Source organism: Vombatus ursinus, unplaced genomic scaffold, assembly GCF_900497805.2.
Source record: "Vombatus ursinus unplaced genomic scaffold, bare-nosed wombat genome assembly UNPS02007612.1, whole genome shotgun sequence".
In the NCBI taxonomy this organism is placed as follows: domain Eukaryota; kingdom Metazoa; phylum Chordata; class Mammalia; order Diprotodontia; family Vombatidae; genus Vombatus; species Vombatus ursinus.
Window position 1 is genome coordinate 3330358 of NW_020947390.1, and position 25799 is coordinate 3356156.

The window sequence follows — 25799 nt, forward strand, 5'->3', positions numbered from 1 at the left end:
TGATGCTCCTTATCTCTGTTGTGTCTACTTCTTTTTTATTCTTCTGTTTTTAGATGAAGGAAATTAGAGATGACTGTGACCTTGTGAGCTCTGAAAGCTGAGAATGGTGAACCAGCAGATGTCTGAGAGCTAGGCTCCATGCTGCAAATTGTTAGGAACCAGATGGTGAATAGCAAAGGCCTGAGTGAACTGCTTAACCCACCCCAGTTGTAGCAGATAGGTGGACTCATCCATCCATCAGTCATGCCACATTTGAAAGAAACTTGGTGGGGCAAATCAATAAATTAATCAATAAACACTTATTTCTACGTAGCAAATGCTATATAGAACTATGCTATGTTTAAGCTCACTTTCAAGGGACCTAGATAATGTAGGGGAAAGTGTACCCATAGGTATATGAGGGGAAATACTTGTAACTTCTATTTTTGCTAAATCTTTGCAGTAAATATGCCTTTGTTAAAGCTTATTGATATTAATTAATTAAATGGAACTGGGGAGTAATAACTGGTAATTAAACAGTGGGGGAAATACTGTTGAAAATAGAATTGGAGATAGTATTGGTACTATTAAAATAGACTCCCCTAGCCCTATCAATGGTACTATGAGAACCCCTTGGAGAGTGAGTTCAGAGTATCACTATAAAAATAATATCTAACATTCATATAGTACTTTTGGGTGTTCACAGTGCTTTGTATATGCATATTACCTCATTTAATCCTTGAAATGCCCCTGTAAGTTTTAAAGGTATTTTTCTCCCCATTATAAAGATGAGAAAGTAGGTTCACACAGTATGTATCTGAAGCAAGATTCAAAAAACCAGGTCTTCCTGACTTCAAGTCATTTGCCCTCACAAATAAATTAGTTAAAATAGGTTTTATTAACCCTATTTCACAGATAGAGAAACTGAAGCTCAGAAAGGTTAATGTTTTGCCCATGATAATACAGCTGGTAAGCACTTGAGGCATCATTTAAAGTCAGATCATTGTACCTTCCAGTCCAGAACTTTATCCACTATACCATGTTGCTTATCTTGATCATCTAACCCAGCCCCCTCCCTGATTAGTAGCGAAACCATTTAACATCCCTGTCCCCTTAAATGTTCATGAGATCAGTCAGCTCTATTAAGAGGTTTCAATGGGCTAGCCCTAGTCTGGTGAACCACAGGTCCCAGCATTCAGTGATAAAATAATACCAGGATGTTAAGATAAAGTTGGCCTAGGCCTAGGCAGTACTTGGATTTGGTATGGTATTGTAACCTGAGAGTTTAAAATCAAAATTCTGGACTTTCATGAACCAAATTTGACCTTGAGGAATTTCTTAATGCTAATAATATGGTCTCTAGTTGGTCTACATCAAGGTATGAATTTCTCTCTCCCTCCCTCCCATTCTGTTTCGCTCTCCCTCCTTTCCTCCTCAGAACATTTAAATTTAGGTCACTCAAGGACACCCTCTAGGATTATTTGAGTCAGCTCACCATCAAGAAACAAGTGCCTAATAAATATGAGAACATAAAGCATGCATTTCTTTAAAACATGTAAAGAGCAAAAGTAAGCCTCTGTTGAGCCCCAGTTAGCAACAAACATCTAGGGCTAGCTTCCTCCCACATCCTCACTGGTTTAGTCTCCAGTTTTGTATAAACACACTCACAATACCAATAGGGAGAATCCCAGTGGTGTGAAAAAGTTGATACATTAGTGAAGACTATGTCTGCACTTGTTTCAGCTTTGGTCCATGATGCCCTAATATCTATGTAATAGCCAGGTGATTGAAATCCAAATTTCTTCTTGGCACAGGTCCAAGGACTGATGCCCTGCACCCTACTACTGCTGCATGGTAAACAAATTCCATGATTCCACATTTTCTTTTTCCTTCTTTTTCTTCTAGATATCTCTCTTTTTCCTCAATCAACATCTGTATCTTGGACCCAATGCATCATTAAAAAGCTAGTCTCTTCTCCATTCTTTTTAACAACTGAAGCTTGGACCCAATGAATTATGGGAGGAGGGAATCTTCTCCTACTCTTCTTCACTATTGCTTGCCTGGTACACTCTCTTCAGTTATAAACATTTCAGCCCCTTCAAATTACACCAGATGCATAACAAAAATCATAAGTATGCATTATATAATACCTGTCAAACAACAGATAACTTTGTCACCTCCAAAGCACAAGAGATATATAACTCATATGCCAGTGTTTATGGTGCTACATACCATAATAGTCACATACAGTAGACCAAAGTTTTATGTCCCAAGCAGGCACATTCTACTTAACATTATATGTCAGTATGTATTACACAACACCATAGATTGGGGTTGTTGTTGTTTTTTTTAATCCACTATGGTTTGAGGTGCCATATTTCCTCAAGGGCAAACTTTACATTCACTTACCCTATATTAGGAAATTATACAATAAAGTAGTTCAGCCAATCCCCCAACTTCAACTTGACATAGTTTTAATCTTTTATGTTTTACTCCTCAGTCTTAGGACTAAGAAATCCTACCTGAGTCTCTTTTTAGGTCCAGGTGAAGGTCATGGCTTCTTGTTCCTGAAATGAGAGACTTCTTGGTTTTGTAAACAGTTACAAAACCATTTCAGATCTCCTACAGAAAGACATCTTATGCCGGCTCCAGTTCTGCAGATGGCTAAAGAAAATAACTAGGGCAGCATTATTAGCAATCTAAAAGATATGTTAAACACATTAAAAACAAAACATCTCTGGACAGTGTAGAGTACATTGTCCTTATCAGTAGCAAACCTATTCACAACAACGAGATATCAAGTTCATGTTCCATTTAGCTGTTTCTGGAACACAGAGGAAAGAGAAAAGGAAAACAAAAAAGATTTCAGCTTTTAAAAAGTTTTAAAACAAGTCCACGGGTTCTTGTCTCTTGGATCTCTGGGTTTGGTTTAGCTTCTGTGATTTCAAAGTCACTGTCCCTTTGGTTGACCTATTCCTCCAGTTTTATTTCATTTCTTTTTAACTGGAAGAGGAGGGATTTGGCTCCTAGATGCTAAGCTCTAGCTCTAATCATTATCTTTCCCCTTTCACAAATTGTATTGGGGTTTAGCAATTTCCATTGCTCTCTCCTATTCTTTTCAACAACAAACATCAATAAAATGCCAATGAACTGTACTTTAAGTTCCTGGGCACACAAAGGCAAAAACAAAAGTTCTGCCCTCAAGGAGCTTAATTCTACTTGGATAATATAACACGTACACAGGTAAATAAACAGAGAGTAATTTCTGGAGACAGAGAGACAGACAGAGACAGACAGAGAGAGAACATGTGCAACTGTACAACTTAGAAAAGAGGGTGGCACGTAAGCTGAGTCTTGAAGGTAATCAATGCTGGAGTGCCTTTCAGAATTTGGGCACACTAATACACTGCTTATGGAGCTATGAATTGGTTTAATAGACCACTAGTTGGCACAGTTGGAAAAAGCACTGATCTTGGAGTCAGGAAGACATTGGTGACTCTTTGGTGGATCAGTTCAAATCTATACTTTCACCTTCTTGAGTTCCTGCGCCCCATCATATCACCAATTGCAATACAATCCAATAAACACTTATTAAGTGCCTACTATATGCCAGGCACTGTACTAAGCACTGGGGATATAATTAATTAAAAAAAAACAGTCCCAGACCTCAGAGAATTTACAATTTAAACAGAAAGACAATGCACAAAAGGAGGCATGAAAAACTTGAGTTAGGAGTCTAGTGGTGAATTTAGAAATGATGAGCTTATCCTGGGAGGGGCATCTTGTTCTGTGGAATTGAAACCAGGCAGGGCAGAACATGCAAAATGGAGATTCCACTCTGCCGAGCCTTAGCTTTGGTGGATAGGTCCTCTGCAAATGCACAGAAGCAAAGGATGGAGTCCTTTTAGGGGAATAGCTAGTACTGGTCCCTCTATGTAGGACTCCATCTCCCATTTATAACATTATTGCTACAGTTTTACTTTCCTTCTTACAAATTCAAAGGACTCTGATTGTACTCTCCAAGATCGTGCTTCACCCCCTCATCTCCTCTCTTATCCAGTTCTGCCCACATAGCAGTGGTCCTATACTGGACAGTACTTACTACTTTGGCAGCTGCATTCCTGGCTTCTCCCTCGTGTATCTCCCAGGGAGCAACCAGTGTATCAGCAGTACAGAAAGCACTATGGTGTCCTGGGATTCACTTCTTCCTCCTGGAAGCCACACCAAAGATGTGAGGCAAGCCCTTAACTTGACTCAAATACAATTTTTTTGTGTAACAGATTGGTATTATACTGTAATCTAACCTTATGTACTTAAAAAAAAAAACATCAATAGCATATCATTTTCTACAGGATAAATTCCAAATTCCTCAGTTTAGCATTCCCAGACTTTCCATCTTTTCCCAATCAACTTTTCTGACACTCAATAAATATTACTTGATATGATCATATGTGATGTGCTAATGAAATTATTATATTGGAAAAAGCTTTTATTGGGGAAAAAGAGGAAAACTGAGCTATATCTCTCATTTGTTGGTTATAAGGGAAGAAGGGAAAATAGCATTCAATTAATCATGGTTGACAGACACTTAGTCTTCTTTTTCTCTTGAATATAAAGATACTATCCTATAGTCCAAAGACTATAAGAGTGATAATGAATTTAGGAAAACTGAACTCAAACCCACAACTTTTGATGATTGACTATAGGAAGAATATTGTTCCATCAACAATGATTATCTTACTTTGTCTCTGAATAATACAGATGATAAATTTAAAGTCTCTTCCAGGAATATGTCCTAGAAACATGGTCTAGGTATTTATAATCAATACAGATATGGTGGGGATCTTCTTGACAAGGGGAATGCTTACTTTTATCAACTCATCATGGCATGGAAATGACATTGAGTCCTTAAAGGCTGTGTCAGTAAGGAGTACAAGCTTTAGCAGGTCCATCTAAGCAAAAAGAAAGTTTTCAGGTGTGGGCCCAGTGATACATCTGTCATTTGAAGGCAAGTTTAGAAGCATTCTGAAAGCTCATCAACTGAATGTAGAGGGGATTCAATGAGTCACAACTCCATGATGTTAAAATTAGAAATTCCTAAAGTTCCATGTACTGATGAATCTGGTTATGGAAACTTTCTCTCTCTGCCCTTCCTACAAACTTTACACAAAATTAAATTCACATTTGACACTATTGACAATCCTCTCCTTGTATATACTCTCTCCTTGCTGAGTTATCATGACACTGCCTTATCCTGCTTCTCCTACCTGACCACTTCTACTCAGTCTCTTCCCTTAACTATGGGTATACCCCAAGTTGTGTCCTGAGGCCTCTTTGCTTCTCTCTATATATTTTCTCTCTTAGTGACTTCACCAGCTCCTATAGATTTAACTGTTACCTCTATACAGATAAATTATATATATGTATATATATATATAATGCTAGATAGATATAATCAATAGCCAAATCTTTTTTAATTCTTTTTTTCCAAGTCTTATTAATTCTACTGCCACTACGTTGCTCACATTTGTTACCTTCTCTCTACTCATGTAGCCACCATCCTATTTAGTCACTCATCATCTTTCACCTGGACTAGTACAGAGAACTCTTAATTGATTTCCCCACCCAAAGTCTCTACCATTTTCAATCGATTCTTCAGACAACTGCTTCTCTACCCATGTCCCTACCCTTCTCAATAACACTAGTGGCTTCCTGTTACCTGGAGGATCACATGTAGACTCCTCTGTTTAACATTTAAAGCTCTTCACAACTTGGCCCCTACTTTTCCAGCCTAATTATACGTTACTTCCCTTCCCAAATTCTAGCGTCTGGCTAGACTGACCTTCTCATACCAGATACCCTATTTCCTATTTATGTGCCTTTGTACAGGCTGCCCCCCCACCCTAGAATGCACTCTGTCTTGCACTTTTCTCTTCTTAGAAGACTCTCTAGCTCCCCTCATGTGCTACTTTCCACATGAAGCTTTTCTTGATCTTCTCAGGTGCTAGTGCTTCCCTCTACCACCACCCCAACATTTACTTTGGTTTTACTTTGTGTAATTTTGTGTATACTTACATATGTACATGTGTTCTCCAATTGAATGTAACCTCTCAGAGAATAGGAGATATTTTATTTCTAGTTCTGTATACTTAGTGCCTGACACAATCCATGGCACATAGAATACACTTTATAAATGTTTGCTGAATATCTCCAGTCCTAATCTCTTTTCTGAGATTAATGTCTGCATCTCCAGCTGCCTTCAGGGCATCTTCACCTGGAAGTCTCAGGATTATCACAAACTTGACAGATTCAAAATTTTCCTTATTATCCTCCACAACCCCTTTCCAATCTTGCTCCTTCTTATGATTTCATTATTTCTGTCCATGACACCACAATTCAGCCAGGCTTCCATATATAAAACCTTGCTATTATTTTTGTCTCTTCCTTTTCCAAACTGAGACCAATCGTCCCCCAGCATCTTTTGCATCTGCCTCCTCTTTTCTACTCTTACATCCATCCACCTCATAAAATCCCTCACTACCACTGATCAAGACACTGTAATGGCCTCATAATGGATCTTTCTACCCCCACTTTTTTCCCTCTTCAATCCATCCTTCATGTCATTCTTACATTAATTTTACACATGCATAGATCCAGTCACATCATTCATTGGCTCAAAATCTTCAGTGGCACCTACTATCAATCAAGTACATTTCAAACTTTTCAAGGCCCTCTACAATTTAATGATACCTTCCTTTTCCAGCTTTAACTCATATCACTCACCTTCACAAACTCTGCTCCAGTCAAACTGGGCTATTCTTTGCCTAACATGTCTTTTGCTTTACCACCTCTGTGCATTATCTCAGCATTCGTCATACCTATACTGCTTTCCCTTTCTTTATTCATCTGTAGAAGTCCTACATCCCTGTTACAGAACAACTTAAAGGCCACTTTATCTAGATATGCTTCCCTGATAGCCCCTGTTGACAACTTCCGTCCATCTTGGACCTCATACAGCACTTTGGTCCATGCTTCTCAAGAGCATTTATCATGTATTATTTTGTATTATACAGTAGTTATCTGTGTTTGTTTTTTTCCTTTTATTGCTTTAAGATTGATAAGGACAAGGATTTTATCTTACCTAAATTTCATGCCTCACCCAATTGTCAGCTCTGTGGACAGTGGGTGTTTAATAAACATTCCATGAATTAATACCCTTTTAGTGTTTACAGGTGGCATACACTGTGGCCCCAGGAAGTCCAAGGGAATGGACATTAAAATTCTTCATTTTTTTAAAAAACAACTTGAATCCTGCTAAACTGCACATTCACAGGGTCAGAAAATGAAAAACATTAGCCATAAAGCCAGTTCAAATGTCCTGGGAAAAATTGCTTGAAACCACACTTAAATGTTCCACTGTCCCATGCTTTACATACAAAGCAAACCAGAAAAAGGGAGTCACTCAACTAGTGATCAGTAACTCAGAACCATAAATCCTTGTAAGCCTAAACTTAGCACTAAGAACATTTTTTTAAAAAAGGAAAGAAAAAAAATATTTCAAAGAGAAACTGATTCCATTTTTTTTCACTCTACATCCAGTTCATTTGGCTCCTTCCCAAAGCAAGATAAAATAGCATTGCTTTCAAAAAGAGAAGAATCAGAGTCAGTTTCAAAGTTAACTGGTTTTGATTTTCAGTGTGCTGTCAGGAAGTATTCAACTGCTTAATGGGTCATGGGAAAATGAAAATATCATGATTTTCTCTCTTCCCAGTTGTGATGGAATTACCCATTATATATTCTAACCAATCATTGTAGGATGGCAGACCAGAATGAACACTGGGATCAGAACCAGGAGACCTGGATCCTAGACTGGCATTAGCTGCCTCCCTGTTTGAGAAGAATGTGCTTTGTAAACTTTAAAGCACTGTACAAATTTGAATTGTTATTATCCTTGCTATCTTTTAAAATAGTTCCTTCCACATTTCAACAGCTCAATTAATTACATGTTTTCCCTAATAATTGCATATAGCACAGCATGGCATGGCATGACATAATATGGTATGGTATGGTGTGGCAAAGTAACATCATTATATTTCTATTTAACCATTCCTTTAATAATGTGTTATATACTATTACCTGAAAACAAAGATAAGTTCACTGGCCTCTTAGAATTATTCTGCTTATAAAAAATTGGCCCATAGGACCATTTTTGTACTGTGGGACTCCTCTAATTCTCCATATTTTCCCAAAGATCTCCCACAATGACCCAGCAATCAACTCTACTAATTCTTTCAATATTCTGGGAGATAGTTCATTCTGGCTTGGTGATTATTGATGCTCTCTCACCATGTTCTCAGTTGATATCTGAAACATTAGGAAGTTTTTTTTTTCTTACCTTGAGCTGGAAAGGGGAAGAAAAGAAAGCCCAGAATAGAACCCTAGGAATAACTATGGTTGGTTAGCATGACATATATGAAGATTTAGCAAAAGAGATTGAGAAGAAACACTTCAGGCAAATTAAATGAACCAGGAAAAAGCCTGGTTTATGAAAGTCTAGAGAAGAGAGATATCCAGATTTCGAAAGGGATCAACAAGTTCAAATGCAGAAAGGTGAAAAATTATAAGGATTAAAAAAAGACTATTGGGTTTATCAATTAAGTTATCCTTGAATTAAATGGACCATTTCAATGGAAACTAGTAAAACCTCCATGATTTGATGCGCAGTAAAGTGAACAAGAACTAGGAGAACAATTTGTACAATGACAAGATTATGGATGAAGAGGGCTTGGAAAGACTTTGGAACTCTGATTAATGCAATTCCAGAGGACTGAAGATGAGTCATGCTACCCACTTCCTGCCAGAGAAATGATGGATTTAAAATCAAGAATGAGACATGCATATTTGGATATGGCCAATATGAGAATTTGTTTTGATGCATTGTGGGGGTGTTTGCAAAAAAAAAAAAAAGTTCGTCGGGGGTAGGGGAAGTGAAAAGATATAATAAATGCTTGTAAAAAAAAAGTACATGAATGAATACTTTTAAAAGAGATCATTGGTAACTTCAGAGAGAGTGATTTCAGTTGAATGATGATTGGATGCCAGATTGCAGAAGGTTAAGAAAATAAAAAGGGGAAAGGAAGTAGAGGTACCTAATCTAGATACATTTCTCAAAGAGTTTAACCAAGAAAGGAAGGAGAAATATGAGACAATAGGAGAAAGAAGGAGCTCTTAGTGGATGGCTTTCATTTTTCCAGTCAAAGGGTGGGAGGAAGGGTATCATATAAGCATTGAGGACAGATGTGAAGGTTTCGAACAGCTTGTATGGAGAATGTGACAGCTTGGGATATTTTCTATCCTGAATTTGTCCTCTTTTAGGATCATATCTAAAGCAGGGAAAGTACTGAACTGGAAATCAAAAGACCTGGTTTTAATTCTTATTTCCTCCACTGACAAGGGCTTCCTCATCTGTAAAATGGGAATCATGAAACTTACATCACCTATCTTGCAAGGTTGTTGTGAGGGTGAAATAGGATCATGTTCATTGTGTAGTACAAGTAGGTACTTGGTAATGATAAAGTACTGTATAAATCATTGTTGCAATCCACAAGTCCCTAAATTTCAAGTGACAGAGAAGCAGCCAGATGTTGCATGTCATGCCAGTATTATAGAGAAGTTTTGCCTCTCAAAGAAATCTACATCTGAAACTAGAAATCAAAGTAATCATGAGCAAGATGGGAATTTATGAACTCGCATTAGAATCAGGATGCAGTAGGCAAAAAATTGCAGAAGGATACAGATTTTTTCTAAACATTTGCAAGATACTATGTGCTCTTCTTAAATCCCAAATTTCCTTTGTAAATAATATTTTAAAATATATGCTAAGGATATGACCAATACATCTGTTTTCTTAAAATAGATATAGTCAAAATATCCATTTATCTAGAATCCCAAATTGCAAAGTCCAAATGGAAGAGAAATCCCTTATAACTAAAGAAATTCTGCCGATCCTGCCATTGCCATCAGAGTCCATCATTTTTGCCTAAACATTTTTTTTGTAACTTGCCTAGGGTCACACAACTACTGTCAAGTGTCTGAGGTTGGATTTGAACTCAGGGCCTGTACTCTATCCTGACTCCAGGGCCAGTACTCTATCCACTGCACCACCTCGCTGCCCCCTTGCCTAAATATTTTTCCAGAGCTTACACATATACAAATCATGGGATATCAGAATCTCAGAAGAATCAGAATTGCAGGAACTCAAAGGACAATGAAAAATTATACTTGGTGGGTATAAATGGACTGCTACACATTACTAAGGGTGCTTACACAAAAGAAGCATTGTAAAAGATATCATCAAAGGTGTATGACTAGAGAAAAGAAGTAGGTCAGTCAGGCTATAATAATAAAGGATCACAGATGATCTTCCTGATAATTGAACTAGTATTAAAAATTATGAGTAAGGTTTCCAGAATGTGGGGTACATCCTCCGTGGAAGATTTTTGGGGGAAAGTGAAAAATTGTGCAGAATATGAAGGCATGGATGAGTGGTTATCAATGCCAATGACAGGAGTAACCATACTAAAGAAATCATGGATTCATTAGGGTATTGAAGTACAGTTCTTGGAGATTAGTGAATACCACTCCAAGACCTTGTCCAGAAATCTATGTAACCATGGATAAATTCCTAACTTCTCTGAACCTCAGTTTCCTTTGCCATGAAATGGGCATGATATCTGCCTTACCTCCTTCAAAGGATTGTTCAATCGTTCATAAGTTCATTCATTCATGAAACATTTATGAAGTCTCTGCTATGTGTAGAGCACTATTCCGGGTGCTGAAAGTGTAGCTATGACAAGGTGTCCATCCTCATGGAGCTTGTAGTCTAGTAGGATAAGTCAGAGATGACTATACCATTTGTAATAGGTTAAGTCAATTACGGAGTTGTGAAACAAAATGCTTTATGAAGTTCTAAGGGGAAAGTTATGAGGATCAAATGAAATAATATGTGAGGAGGTGGAGCCAAGATGGCAAAGTAAAGGCAGGGACTCAGCTGAGCTTTCACCCAAACCCCTCAAATACCTTTAAAAAATGACTCTAAACAAATTCTAGAGCAGCAGAACCCATAAAAAGAGTGAAACAAATTTCCATTCCAAGACAACATGGAAGGTTGGCAGGAAAGTTCTATTGCACAAGGGTGAGAGAGGAGCATAGTCCAGCACAAGCTGTACCAACACAGACCAGACCCCACCAAATGAGGAGCAGGCTTCCGGGCTATTGAATCACTGGCAGCAGTGGTGGTTTCCAGACCTCTCAGCCCAAAGATACTAAAGACAATTTATAAGGTCAGCAGGAAAAGTCTGTTGAACCAGGCTGAGAGTGAAGTACAGGTCACACCAGCAAAGCCCTGGCCACAGTAAACCAGGAGCAGGCCTTGGGAGTGACTGAATCAGCAGCCCCAGCAGCAGTGGCTACTTCTGGAACTCTCAGCCCACAGGGGGCAGAAAGGAGGCAGGGGGAGTCAAACAATTGGTCAGAAGGAGATTACAATGGTCTTTTTGCTAGACTGAGGTAGAACTCTGTTGTTTTGACCGTACTTGGATCCAGGTCCCAGTGCCCTGCATGACAGTCCCAGAGCAAGGGCAAGCACTAGCATAGTAGAGCTTATAGCCACATGGAGGGAGGACCCTCCTCACAGTTCCAGGGCAAAAAAGAGTGCATGTGGTCACTCACAAACCAGAGCACCGGCCAGAAGAGAAGTAAATACCTCTCTTTAGATCATACCAACTTGGAAGAACTGAAAATTTACAAATCCCTAGAAGTTTCTCTGAAAACAGCTGCACAAAACCCCTGAAGCTTGGGAAAGTGTGCTGATGAGAGATAATTTGAAGAGAGATAATTTAAAAATTATTGGACTATCTGAAAACCAGGACCAAAAAAAGAGCCCCGCTATCATCTTTCAAGAAATTATCAAGGAAAACTGCCCTGATATTCTAGAACAAGTGGGTAAAATAGAAATTGAAAGAATCTACCAATCACCGTCTAAAAAAGATTCCAAAATGAAAACCCCCAGCAATATTATAGCCAAATTCCAGAGTTCACAGGTCGAGGAGAAAATATTGCAAGCAGCCAAAAAGAAACAATTCACGTATCATGAAGCCACAGTCATAACCCAAGATTTAGAAGCTTCTACATGAAAGAATCCAAGGGCTTAGAATATGATATTCCACAGGGCAAAGGAGCTAAGATTATAAACAAGAATCACCCAGTAAAAACTGAGTGTATACCCAGCAAAAATTGAGTGTATACCCAGCAAAACTGAGTATAATTCTTCAGGGGAAAAAATGAGTATTCAATGAGATAGAGGACTTTCAAGCATTCTTGATGAAAAGACCAGAGCTGAATAAAAGATTTGATTTCCAAATACAAGACTCAAGAGAAGTATAAAAAGGTAAACAGGAAAGGGAAATTATAAGGGACTTAACAAGGTTAAATTGTTTACTCGGGAAGATGATATTTGTAACTCATAACACCTTTCTCCTTATTTGGGCAGTTGAAAGGAGTATAAATAGACAGAGGGCACAAGTGTGAGTTGAATATGAAGGAATGATGTCTAAAAAATAAAATTAAGGGGTGACAGAGGAATGTACTGGAAGAAAGAGAAAGGAAGAGGTAGAATGGAATAAATTATTTCATAAAAGAGACAAGAAAAAGCTTCTACAATGAAGGGGAAGGTGAGGAGGTGAGAAGCGAGTAAGTGAACTTTTCTGGTTCAAAGAGGAAATAACATACACACTTAGTTGGATATAGAAATCTATCTTACCCTACAGTAGGAGTGGAAGGGGATAAAAGAAGGTGGAATGATAGATAGGGGGAGGGAGTAATCAAAAGCAAAACATTTTTGAGAAGGGACGCGGTGAAAGGAGAGAGAGAATAGAATAAGTGGGTTGGGGGAATGGGTTGGAGGGAAATACCATTAGCAACAGTAACTGTGAAAAAAAAAATTTGAAGCAAGTTGCTCTGATAAAGGCCTCATTTTCTCAAACATATAGAGAACTGAGTCAAATTTATAAAAGAGCTATTCCCCAATGGATAAATGATCAAAAGATATGATCAATTTTCAGATGAAGTAATCAAAATTATTTATAGCCATATGAAAAAAATATTCTAGCTCACTATTGATTACAGAAATACAAATTAAAACAATTCTGAGGTACTACTTCATACCTATTAGACTGTCTAATAGGACAGACAAGATAAATGACAAATGTTGGCAGGGATGTGGGAAAAATAAAACATTAATGTACTGTTGGCTGAGTTGTGAACTGACTCAACCATTCTATAGAGCAATTTGGAGCTATGCCCAAAGAGGTATAAAACCGTGCACACCATTTGACCTAGCAATACCACTACCAGGTCTGTATCCCGAAAGAGATAAAAAAAAAAAGGAAAGGGACCTATTCATACAAAAATATTTATAGCAACTCTTTTCTAGGGGTAAAGAATGAGAAACTGAGGGAATGCCCATCAAGTGGAGAATGGCTGAACAAGTTGTGGTATCAGATTATGATCAAATACTATTGTACTGTAAGAAATAATGAACAGGATGTTGGCAGAAAAACCTGGAAAGACTTGCACGGGCTGATGCAAAGTGAAAAGAACTATATACAAAGTAACAGCAATATTGTGAGATGATCAGCTATGAATGACTTAGCTATTTTCACAATACAAGGATCCAAGACAACTCTAAAGGACTTATGATGAAAAATGCTATTCATCCTCAGAAAAAGAACTGATGTTGTCTGAATACAGATTGAAGCATACTTTTCTTTTACTTTATTTTTCTTGATGTTTTACATCTATATTTTCTTTCACAACATGACCATTATGAATATGTTTTGCATGACTACACGTATATAACCTATATCGAATTGTTTACCTTCTCAATGTGGGGAGGAGGTGAGGGAGGCAGGGAGAGAATTTGGAACTCAAAGTTTTAAAAAACAAATGTTAAAAGTTGTTTTACATGTAACTGGGGGAAAGTTAAATACTAAATAAATACAAAAATAAAATTAATTTTAAAAAAGAATATGTAAAGCACTATTAAAAAGGCAGTGGTTATTATTAATACAAATGTTATATGTTCTCATACATGATAAGCACTTAAATTTTTTTCATTCGTCCACCCATTCATTCATTGCCGTAATTCTCTTTATAATTACTTGGTCTCATTTTGCCACCAGGGTCATTCGCCACACTCTAGAGTGAGAGATCATCTTAATGTTTAAAGTTTGTTTTTTTTTCTTAAACTAAACTATTAAACTTGTCCTTGAAAATGACCATAAGTTTTACTAAGTTTAATGGTAAGTAAGCAACTTCTTTCTGCTTTAGTTGACTAAGTGTTATTTCTAAGTAGGACTCATAGTTTCACAAAATGAAATAAGCATCTCATCTAACTAAAGCCCAAGCCCATTTGGTTGAATGAAGCAAATCATGTGTGATTTGGCCTCCAGCTCTCTGAAGTACATAAGGATCACTACAGGGAAGGAAGATTAATCCTGGGCCCCAATCAACTCATGATTTGGTTGATTTTTTTTCTTAATTCTGAAAGCTTCTGAGATAGCTGAAGAGCCCACTCAGAGTTTCAGAAGTCTTTCTGCAGACATAATATGTGCAAGATCTTGGAACTACTGATTTCTCTTAGCTACTTGAGAGAAATCCAATAGAGGATAGTCACTAGCAGAGCAAAAGATCTAAGAAAATGGGGCTTGAGGCACCATGTGTCTGGAAAGATGAAACAACTTTTTTATTAGTAACAGGGCAGGCTTCCTTTGGCTTTGGTATCAAATTCAAATAGAAACAGACCACATATAGATTTAGAAAACCACAAATTAACATTATCTATGTCGTTATACAGTTTTATTTATTTTGTTAAACATTTTCTAATTACATTTTTAGCTCATTCCCTGAAGAGTTTTGTGAGTTGCTTGCAGTCCCCTAGATGGGAGTTTAATAACTGCCTTAAAGGTCAGCAGAGGAGTAGCTATAAGGCAGAAGGATAGGAGCTTTATCTCACAATATTAATATTAAGGGATGCACTTCTTCCCTGTGGCAGCTTGGAGACCATCAGTCCCATGTTATATGCCACATATTCAATTCATGCCACATGGGGAAATCATGCTCCCCTAGGGAAAAAAATTGCCTTTACTGGTAAAAATTCAATTCAGTCATAGTGTGTAAACTTTTAAATATGTTGTTGTCGCTCCTTTGCTAATATTTTATTTAATATTTTTATACCAATGTTCATTAGGGGTATTGACTGATGGTTTTCTTTCTCTGCTTTCTTTACCCTAGCTGAGGTATTAAGACCTATATGTGTGATAGAGTTTGGAAGAATCCCTTCTTTTCTTATATTTGCAAACAGTTTATATCATATTTTGATTGTTTTTTGAATGTTGGATAGAATTTACTTACATATACATCTTCCTTAAAAGAGTGGAAGTTTGGCTGAATCATTAGAATTTAGTATAGAAAAGTTGATTTTTCCTACTATAGAAGCCATCTTAGATAGGTTTATGTTTGCTTGTACTAAACTTTGCTTTCCCTAATGATCCATTCAAAGTTAAGAGTGTGATTTATTGAGTTCAGTCTATGAAAAGTGCTAATTCCCAGCTTTTGAACAAAAGGGTTTTAGGAGACTGGGTGGTTTAGTGAGGTGGCTGGGGGACCTTTACCTTGGTAGTATTAGTAACAAGAGAAAATATGCTTTTTTTTATTTTTAAGACTTGTCTATACAAGAGTTTTCTAAATTATGGTAGTATAGACTCTGGCCTTCCTTTTTTATTTTTTTTCCCCTTTATTATAGCATTGTTGGTTTCTATAAAGCTAGTGGAAGTGTTAAAAAAATAATCACAATTGAAATGCCTCCTTAGTGACACTAACATAGGGCCCACTTGAGAGTAAGCTCCTAGATAGCCAGAACTGTTTCATTTTATCATAGGTCTTTTACACACAGTAGTGATTCAATAAGTACTTGTTGGATTGATCGAATCAAATTTTCATTAGGAGGCATTGAAGACTCCCGGAACAGCGTCTTTTCCATTGAATCATGCTAGTTTTTTTGTTGTTGTTTGTTTTTTTTAAGAACCTCTTTTATGGAAAGTTTGCAAGTATATTTCTGGGTAATTTACAGTATACAGTAAAAATACCTTTATGCAGAGTGAACATAAAAGCAGTTTCTCATTAGACACACCAAGGTGGTCTGCCTCTCCACAAACCCTCACAGCTGCATTCCTATCTTGCTACAATAAAGGAAGGTTACAAATAGTTGAAGGTAACACACTTAAAAAAGATAAAAATAAAATTTTTTAGAAAGCCAAACTTCCACAGCTTGTTCAGTTTCCCGTGAACATTGAATTTTATGTCCTTTTCTAGTTCAAAGAAAACCAAACCAGGGTCCCCAATTTCACAAGTTTTGTGAAAAGAAAAAAAAATTAAAAATTAAAACAAAACCAAAAGAAAAAAATGAAAACCACACATCTTGGCTCATGATGAAAAGAAAAAAATAAAATCCTGAGTTCTTTCAAAAATGCTTTTTAAAAAAACACTTAAGAACAGATAGGAGCTTTCTTAAAAGAAAAGTCTAATTAGGCCATCTCATGTCCGAAGCTGTCAGGCTGTTTTTGACAAAATCAAAACTGATAATACTACAAAAGTGAATACAAGTAGATGGGCACTACATAATAAAGATTCAGCAAAGAAAAATCTTTATAAATACAGCCATTGGAAGAATGATTTTGATTCAGGAAGGATTTTTACTCGTTGTGTGTAACATAACTTCATAGCTGTCTCTGTAAGACCCTCCTGAAGATCGGTCACCGTAGCCTCCTTGACTCCTGCTGCTGCTGTAATAGTCTTTGGAACCTCCATATCCCCCACTTCTTGATTAAAATCTGCTCCCCCTGATAACTGAGGTCTCCACCTACTCTAGAAAAACCACGGCTTTGACCCTGGCCTTTACAGAAGAAGCCTCAGCCACTGGATGAACCTCCTCGGTACCCATGGGACTGGTTCTCTGATGATTTGCCTGCCTGGTCAACTCTAATCTGCCACCCATCAACAGACTTCCCATTCATGGCCATCATTGCATCTTTAGCATCATCTATGTTCTCAAATGTGACAAAGCCAAAACCTCTGGATCTCTGAGTCTCCCTGTCTTTCACAACAACAACTTCAGCAATCTGTCCATACTTTGAGAAGACCTGTTCCAACGACTGTTCATTGGTATCAAAACTCAGTCCACCAACAAAAAGTTTTCCTTCATCTGATGCCATCTTGACCAGTGTGTTGGATGGGGCAGTAAAGATAAGTGGTGTCAGTGGACAGACCAGAGCAAACTGAGCCTCCTAACAGGAAAATGCCATCATGCTAGTTTTAAACATTTTTTGATAACCATAGACTTAATGTAGGCTCTTATCATCTCATGCCCAGACTATTGTAATAGCCTGCTGGTTGGTCTACCTGCCACAAATCTCTCCCCACTCCAGTCCATTCTCCATTCAACTGTGATCTTCTTAAAGCAGATTTGATCATGTCACCTCCAATAAACTCCAATGGCTCCCTATCACCTCTAAGATCAAATGTAAAATCCTCTAGATGATATTCAAAGCCCTTCATAACTTTCCCTAATCCCCAACTTTTCCAATATTCTTATGCTTTACACCACCCCCAGATACTCTGCTATATAAGGATACCAGCTTTCTTGCTGTTCCTCAAAAAAGAGACTTCTTCTCCCAACTGGGAATTTTCATCAGCTGTCCCACATACCTGGCATGCTCTCCCTTCTCATCTTTGGCTCCTGGCTTCCCTGGCTTCCTTCAAGTCCCAACTAAAATATGATCTTCTACAGGAAGCCTTTCTTGATCCCTCTTAATTCTAGCATCTTCTCTCTGTTGATTAATTCCAACTATCCTATATAGAGCTTGTTTGCCCAGAGTTATTTGTATAATGTCTCCTCCATTACAATGAGAGCTCCTTGAAAACAGGGACAACTTTTTTCCCTCTCTTCATAACCCCAGGGCTTAGCTCAGTGCCTGGCATAGGTCCTTAATGCATGCTTACTGACTGAATAACTGACTGGAAGGAACTTTAGAGGGCTTCAAAGTCCAATTCCCTTTTTTAGTGGAATGAAGAAATCAAGATGAAATGACTGACCCACAGTCACACACACGATAAAAGACAGAGTCTGGCTTTTTAACCCAGTTCTTCCAACTCCAAATCCGTCATTCCTTCCAAGGCATCACAATTCCTCCTTGATCCTACTATTTAATAATGAGGAAAACAAACACATCCATTTGCTCCAATTCTTTCCCAAATTGTTTGTTGTTGACACAATGCTGAGTACATTGAACTAACTTGCTACAAAGATTTCTACCTAGAAAACTACAATGATGTCCACAAAACGTTCAACAAAATAAATAGTATGGCATGATAATCCATCCATTTCAGGCTATCTCCTAATCAAGCTTAGCACGATGGATCTGATATCAGTAATGGATATTGATTATGAAGATCTATGTGGCTGAGAGAGGGACAGTATTGTTTATCAGCCACACAGAGACAAGCCGTATGTCTGAAGCTCTCCTGCCTTCCCAAAGAATCGGTCTGAGCTCATTCTCACCATGGCAAGTCATCAAACCAAGTTTCTAGGGGTGGAAGGCCACATCTGCTACAAGACCCACAGAAAGTGTGGGTTGCCCTACAGGCCCCTGGGAAAATGAAAAAATTGTTTCTCAGAAACAGCATCAAAGCAGAAGAATATTCTTATATGTTTCCCTCTTTACTGTGAAACTCAGAATGTGAACTAAGCTAACAATAAATATGAACTTAGGAAATGAGTTGGCAGTTGCTTTATTCATTTCTCAAGCTAACAGTAATATCCATTCAATTAAGCAGATATTATTAAGCAACTACTGGGGGCAAAGCACTGGGATAGACCCTAGAAGAGATTCAAAGTTCACATAAGACAGACCTCAAAGTTTACCATCTAGTATGACACAAATTCAAATGATGACAATACACTTTAAGTGCATAAAAGAGATTTTAAAAAGGAAGATGTGAGCATTAAAGGGTTCTTCCTAACTGGGGAAAGACTTCTTAGAGTAAGTGAAATTTGAGTTGGCTTTTAAGGATGATGAAGAAGCAAGATAAAGTTGAAAAATCATTGGATTTGGTCTCAGAGAAGTTAGAGGAAGTAGGTTCCAATCTTGACTCTGCTACTTACTCCCTGTGTCACCTTGGCCAAGTCACTTACCCTTTCTAAGGCTCAGTGTCCTCATCTGTCAAATATGGGGAGTGGGACTGATGACCCCTAACATCCCTTCAATCTCTAAATCTATGATTTTAAAATCTATTATAGTGGAGGATGGTCATAACAGTTCAATTTTTGGAGCATGCACATGAGCCCTGCTTAGAGGGTTAGATGGAGCATGTACAATATCCCCTGCCCAGTTGCAAAACATCATTTGCAAGTTTGGTGGGTCTTCTTCTGGCCCAGAGTAACTAAAGGGCTGGTGTAGTGGTGACTAGTAATAATAATAATAATGATGATAATAATAGTCAGCATTAATATAGCACTTTTAAGGTCTGCCATGTGTTTTACAAATATTATATCATTTGAGCCTCACAACAACCTTGGGAGATAGGTACCAAGACAGTTTTACCAGGGTGTGGCCAATGTGCATGCTATAGCTTCTTAGAGCCATGGGTAAAAGTTGGGTGACCAATTGGACACCAAAGGTGGATGAGCAGCTGGATGGTGCAGTAGATAGAGCACCGAGCTTGGAATCAGGAAAATTTAGCTTCATGAGTTCAAATCCAGCCTCAGACACTTACTAGCTGAGTGACCCTGGACAAGTCACTTAAACCTGTTTGCCTCTGGCACTCCTCTGTAAAATGAGCAAGAGATGGAAATGACAAACCATTCCAGTATCTTGAACAAGAAAACCCCAAAATGGGGTCATGAAGAGTCAGACACGACTGAACACATACTATTCCTCCAGATGCTCATTCACTAAATATCAGTCCTGAATTACCCTGGCCATTAGCCAGTCCCTCTTTACACTATGAATAGGAAAAAAATCAATAGGTGGTAATGAGTGGGGTGTAGTGTATCCCAAACATAGGGAATGGTGACGGATATTTTGGAGGAACAAAATTTTTCACTTTGGTGGGAGTGTAGATTGTGGAATGGAGTGTGAGATAAGCCTGGAAAGGCAGGGTGGCAGGGCCTTGGATATCTAGGCATCTTGCTAGGTAGACAATAAGGAGCTATTGATGTGTTCTGGGGAGAAGAAAGACAAGACTAGATTTGTGCATATGAAGATGTCTGACAGCAGGGTGAAGGGTGGAATGAAACAGAAAGAAAATGGGGACATGAAGAGAATTATCATAGTAGTCAAGTCACCAAGGCCTATACTACAGAGCTAGCAAAGAGAGAAGGTGACAAAAGAAAAATATTTGGTGGATAAATTATCACTGTGGTTGGTTTAAGCTATTTGCTGTATGAAAACAAAATATCTTTTTTAATCTACCTATAAGATGTCCAGTAGATGCATAAAATGTTATAGGTTATGTTTTGATTGGTCACAGAAAGGAGAGATAGAACTAATGGGCACAAGTTAAAGGAAAGCAAATCTTGAACAAATATAAAGAAAACATTCCTAATGTTTAGATCTGTCCCAAAATAGAGGACTGGATGTATAAGCAGAAAAGCTGGATTACAACTTGTTGGACATGTGGTAGACAGGATATACTATTAACAAACCAGTAATAGAATTTCACTTGTTTTCTCCCCCTGGACTATATCTCCCACAAAGTTTTGGGGCTGAGTCTTGGGGTGAGTAGTAGGCATTGGGAGCATGATGTTGCTGGGTTCAGAAATTTTCAAGGTAACAGGCAAAGAGGACTGGCAGGTGGAAGAGTCTTCTACTACATCCTGGCCAACCTTTATTCCTCAAGAAGAAGCTTCCTATTCCATGAGTTTAAAAAAAAATGCCAGCAGGCATGAGCAGCAAGAAGAGACCCATCAAATCTAGTTGATTAGTGAACAGCTTGGAAAGTTAACAGAGGTGAGAGCCCAAATGCTGTAGCCTGAAATGCAACGTCCAAGAACGTCAGCTTCCATTAGACCTTCATCATGATGACAGCCAGAAGATTTATAACCAGATAATGATCTTCAGCCATTCCGTAACCCAAACCAGGGGCACAGGAGGCAGTGGTTGCCAGGAGAGAAAATGGATGTTAGCCTAATTGGAATTTCTTTCTGTTTGAGGGATTGGAGCAGTGATTGAATGAAAGTCTCAGCTCTGGATTTATGAGGCTATTGTTTTGATTACTCAACTTGGGTTTTTTTATTCAGAGCATTATGATTAAATGCTTTATGAAACTGATGACTTTGATAAGACAATTTAGTGAGACATGGTGAGCACAAAGAAATGGAAGGAGAATTGATGTCTGATAAGAGCTTGGACCACAGTGATTTGATAAGCACAAATACCACCCATGGACAGACTTAGGAATGTGGGTACAGGTGACCCAATGGGTGGAGCTTACAACAGAAATAGCCAGCTGCCCCCAAAGGAACAAACAGAGTCCTCTCTAGTGATACGAAGTTATCACAATGTTTTAAAAACACCTCAAGGGATCCATGATCATGCTGATATCGGCCTTACCTCTGACTGTTCATGTTTGTAGCCCATACACATTTAATCCTCTGTTACCCATGTCCTTTTCTTCAAATAAATCCTCTGTGGAGGATTTACCCAAAGACCAAGAATCATACAACCCACTATAACAAAAATGAAAGGACAAAAAAGTCTAAGTTAAGTCAAGCCTAAGGAAACAACATGATTTTCTTTTATTGTCTTCTCAGCTAAGAGAATGGATTTCATATTAAGTAATAAAATTTGCAGCTTAGAAATGGAATGACTACATCAAACACAATATTACATAGGTCTAGCCTTCATTTCAAGACTTTTTGCTAAGGAAGTGACCACTTGGTCCAATTTAAGTTGTATTATCTCCAAAACTAAATTGTATGTGTCTTGGTAAACCCAAGTATGTGCAGATCAGACTGGATGTTTGCACTAAATCCCTTCAGCCACCATAATTGGAATCATTTCACCTTTTCCAAAAGATTCCAGCAAATAATAATGTCTAGCACAGGAGAAACCAAAAAAAAAAAAAAAAAAAGACTCCTGGACTTAAATCAGCATCTGTTATACCCATTCTGAGATTAGACCCTAGTACCAGCAAATAGTTACTTAGCTTGTTCTTTTTGAACAAACCCCTCTTGACTTTGTTGCTTCTTATTGGGTTCTAGGCCCTGCCTCCATTTCCTTGGGGTAACATAGAAAGAGAATATAAAAATGAGCACTGATTATAGGATCATATATCTAGAGCTGAAAGGGAACTTAGAAGCTAATTACTACAAAGCCCTTATTTTATAGCAATGGAAACTAAGACCCAAGATATTTTCCCAAAAGAGCTAGGATTTGAACCCTCTATAAGTGCAGCTATATGCATGGAAATCCCAGCTATCCACTACACAATGCTAGTTTTAAACTCTTTAAGAGCAGAATTATGTATTGCTTAACTGATAACGTCTAAGCAGCATTTTCCTTCTTAACACTGCAATGTATATAGTCTTCTGGCCATTTTTGTCCCATGTGGCATCTCTGAATAAGCAGAGTTTGAACTATAAGAGCAAAAAGCAAACCAGATATTATTAAACTTAAGCTGGGTGCTTTTTTTGTGAACAAGAACACACTGAATATTCTTTTAATATTTACCCTCCTTATAAATGTTTGCTCTTCACTTTTGTCTAATAATGTTAAAAGTCCATTTCCGCATATAATTCTACTTATCTTTAGAAAGTTAAAACTAAGAATAGTTTATGGGACAAATAGAGGAACTCAAAGAAATACCAAGATGGATAAGATACTTTCAACTAAGTCTACTGAATCAAAGTTCCATTGAAAACAGACAGCCCACTTCATAAAGCACTTGGGATAAGTAAAATATCTTGTCAGGAAAGATGATTCATGCCTACATCTATCTAAGATATTTTTTAGTCCGGATTAGAAAAGGATATGTAAGTGGAATGCATTAGCAAGGGAATAAGATAGCTTAAAAATCTAGCAGTATATGATTTTTGGATTTTTGTACTTTTTGAGTTTTTTAGCTGTCATTTTATAGATGAACACAGTATCAGAGTGATGAGTACTTGAAACTGGCCTACAAAAACATTCCATGGAGTGTATAAAACTCAAATCAAGAGAAGGCACTCAAAATGAAATGTTGTTTCATCAGCCCTATTAATAAAACTATCTGATACTCCATGTCACACAGCCCATAACTTCTGAGACTCAACCCCTTCAGCAAATACCAACCACAACTTCAAAAGTCTTTCTTCCATCTCTGAATAATTACATGTTGACAACAAACATAGCCCTTGGCAGGAATCCACACAGAAAGAGAGTTCTATGTATACGCAAAACTCTGCAGGCTATTTTGCTGATAGTGATTCAACAAATAGTCTTGACTTGAAGACTGATTTCATTGGGGATGGTAGCTTCTTCATGACTTAAATAAAATTCTAGTCAACTTATGTTAGCTCTTGATGCTGCATGGTTTTTGAAAACTTATTTAACTAACATTCCCTCCTGGAGCTGAGTGGATATAAGCCAGACAAGGAAACACTCTTTCTAGTGGCCAGTGGTAAGAATGCCTCTAAGGAATGTTCTGAATGTCTAACTAGTAGGCAGAGGTAGGGCGCAAACAATTGTCATCAACAGAGTCATATTGAAATCACTATGCCAGTGAATAGTAGTGATGGAGGACTTCAGTTTCTCTCTCTCTCTCTCTCTCTCACTCTCCCTCCCTCCCTTCCTTTCTTCCCCTTCCCCTTTCTCTGGGTGTCTCTGCCTCACACAAGGAGTTCAGGCTACTGAAGAAAGCAAGACAGCGGGGGTGGGGGGGGTGGGGGAAGTATTTGTTTGTGTTTGTTTTTAGCTATAATGGAAGAAAAAAGAGGCTCAAAGAAGGAGTAGGACCTTTGCTTGGGGTGAATGGGATGATAATTCACAACAGGAAGAAGACAAAGCCTCTCAGTTTTTACTTTGATTTCTCTACAATGAGAATAGCGTTTACTTGGGAATTTAGTGGAATTTAGATCTTAGTATTGAAACGTTGGTTTCTCATGTATATAAGTTCTTTAGTGACAAGAACAAAAATGCCTGCCTGGGAGTTGAGAGCTCTGATAGCTAAGAAAGTGCCTAGCACCTTTGATAAATTCGAGTAACCCAGGCCAGATGAACTCCATGCTCAAGAGCTGAAAGAACTGGCAGGTGTGTTTGCTGAGTCACAATTAGAGATGTCTGAAAAGTCATGGAGAACAAAAGAGGACAAAAGTCCTTATTTTCACAAAAGGGAAAAGAATTGAGACACTTGAGGCTAACTTCAATTCCTGGAAAAATCCCAGGATCATTAAAGAGATGGTTGGAGAACATCTAGAAAAGAAGGCAATGATTATGAGTTGTCAGTCTGCCTTGACCAAGAACAGGTCATGCCAGACCAGCCTCATCTCCTTTCTTTGATGGGATCACTAAACTAATAGATGAGAAGATGGCTATAGTTATTACCTAGTTATTAGCAAAGGTCTTGATAAAATATTTCATACTATTCTTTGGGAGAAAATTGAGAGAGAGAGAGATTATACCATCATATAATCAGATGGATTCTAAATTGCTTGGCTGGACAGACTTCTAGAGTAGTTATTACTGGTACAATGGCAATGTGGCAGAGGGGTCTATCTCCAATGGAGTATCTCAGGGATCTGCATGTGGTTGTTGTGGGCAGCTTAACATTTTTATCAATGATTTGCATAAAGGTATAGTTGCTTAAGTTTGCTCATCAGATTTACAGATGACACAAAGCTGAGAGGAATAACCAGCACACTGTATGACAGTTAGGATGCAAAAAAAAAAAAAATCTGACAGACTAGAGCAATGAGCTGAATATAAAGACAAAATTCAGTGGGAACAAAAGAAAAATCAATGTCACAAGTATGAGACGGAGAGACATAGATACATAGCAATTGTTCTGGAAAAGATCTGGGAGTTTAGTGGAGAGCAAGACCATTTGCCAAAAAAAGCTAATGTAATCTTGGGCTGTATTGAGAGACGGGGGCAGCTAGGTGGCACAGTGAAGAGAGCACTGGGCCTTGAGTCAGGAAGACTCATCTTAAATTCAAATCTGGCCTCAGACATTTACTGTGTGATCCTGAGCAAGTCACTTAACCCTATTTGCCTCAGTTTTCTCATCTGTAAAATGAGTTGGAGAAGGACATATTAAGCCTTTGCCAAGAAAACCCCAAATGGGGTCACAAAGAGTCACACACATCTTTAAAATGATGAAACTGAAATTAAGAGAGATATAATTTCTAGGACCAGGGAGGGAACAGTTCCTTTGTACGCTGCCTTTTTCAGAACTTAGCTGGGGTCTTGTGTTCAATTCTGGGTACTGTAGTTTAAAATGGACATAGTAAGCAGAAGAGTTCAGAGGAGGGCAACCAGAATGTCAAGGGACCTTGAATCCATCACATATAAGAATCAATTGAAGGAATTGGACATATTTGGCCAGAATAAGAGAACACATACATATATGCGGGAGTGGAGGGGACAGAAGTTGATATATCTTCAACTTTTTGAAGTGCTCTTTTATGGAGGAGGGATTTGACTTCTTCTGATTAGATTTGGGGGAAA

General features: G+C 38.0%; 1 pseudogene; it reads right to left on the reverse strand.

The window, feature by feature from the left end:
* Window positions 1-16790: 16790 nt before the first annotated feature.
* On the reverse strand, window positions 16791-17309 carry LOC114033939 (annotated as a pseudogene).
* Between the last annotated feature and the right edge of the window lie 8490 nt (window positions 17310-25799).